The sequence below is a fragment of the Acyrthosiphon pisum genome, chromosome A2 (genome assembly GCF_005508785.2).
Source record: "Acyrthosiphon pisum isolate AL4f chromosome A2, pea_aphid_22Mar2018_4r6ur, whole genome shotgun sequence".
In the NCBI taxonomy this organism is placed as follows: Eukaryota; Metazoa; Arthropoda; class Insecta; order Hemiptera; family Aphididae; genus Acyrthosiphon; species Acyrthosiphon pisum.
Genome location: NC_042495.1, coordinates 63,387,189 through 63,388,679, shown reverse-complemented (window position 1 = coordinate 63,388,679; position 1,491 = coordinate 63,387,189).

Genomic DNA, 1,491 nt, shown 5'->3' with positions numbered 1-1,491 from the left:
AAATAATTAAAATTATACAATTTTAATAATTCACAAGTAAGCATATTTCTGGCCAGAACATTTTGGCACCTCTAAAATACTGGCGCCCGGGGCAGTTGTACCCAGGGCTCCCCCCTAAATGCGGCCCTGTAGATAAGTATAATATACTATTTACTAAATTTAATATTATGTCTTATACCTAGACTAACATACCGTCTCCACTCAGAATCGTTTTTCTTATACAATGATATTATATCATTGAATTCAAATTGAATACCATCCATTATACAGTGACTCACTTGTAATCTACTGTACAGCAGAGCGACATCCACTTACCCACCTTTTTTTTTGTTGATAAAGGTAGACAAACTTATGACTAATAACTCATAAGTAATCTTGTATTACATTTTTAAATCTTACATTTAAGAAGAAAATTTTTTATGAATTTCTAACTCAAAATAATTTGATCATTTTAGTCAATTTTACGTATTTTGTTAAGATTTTAATTTTCGGAATAACGACTTACGACATCCACTTAGCCGTTATTCTTTTGTTTGGAATCATTTCATGAGGGGGGAGGGGGTGAACTGTTTTCACAAGGCTTACCACCATGCAACATCGTTTATTGAAATGTTAAAAATTACAATATTTATGGTAAACACGATAGTACGACACACGAGCACACGGCTAGTCGCTACTCGCTAGTGGTTACGGTGGACCAGAGGCTGCGGATGTTTATATGCTAGTAGCATTGATTAAATACACTCAATATTCAATATTATTTAATCAATGCTAATATAAGGTACATAATAATAATATATTTATATGTCATAATATGCATCAAGCGCAGACTCCGGTGTTCCGATGTTATATTTTGTTTTTTCCTGTAGACAAAAGTATAAACCATGAAATAATTTAAACACCTAAATTATTATTAAAATAGAAAAACACTTTGGAAACTATATACGAGCGAAATTACCTTCTGGCCACGTCCTATAGCCACTATTATAGTATTCAATATTTTTATTTCAAAATCATTACCTATTCTCGTTTTTATAACAATTATAATATTAATAACTCAATACTTTATAAGTAACAACAAATAACTAATAATTACGGTTAAAGATATAGGTACTTTAAGATGAGTATTTCCACAATCAAGATATATTAATTCATGGTGTTTTTTAAATCGTAGTATACTAATAGGTAATAGCCAATAGGTATAATATAATATATTAATTATTAATATTATAATAACAATAACGATGAGTTGGACAATTGGGCGATAAGTGCCGATAACTTAAATTTAGGTAATAAAGTGCATTAGTGCTTTGTTTCTGAATAAAGTTTTATAGAACGTTTTGTCGTTTTCGACAATAATGTAAAAATTCGATTCCCGTTTTTGCCAATAATTAATTCATAATCGTAATTTGATTATATTATAATCAGGTCTATGTTAATAATTATAATAATTTTAGGTTTAAAAATAAGGTAGGAATATTCAAACACGAG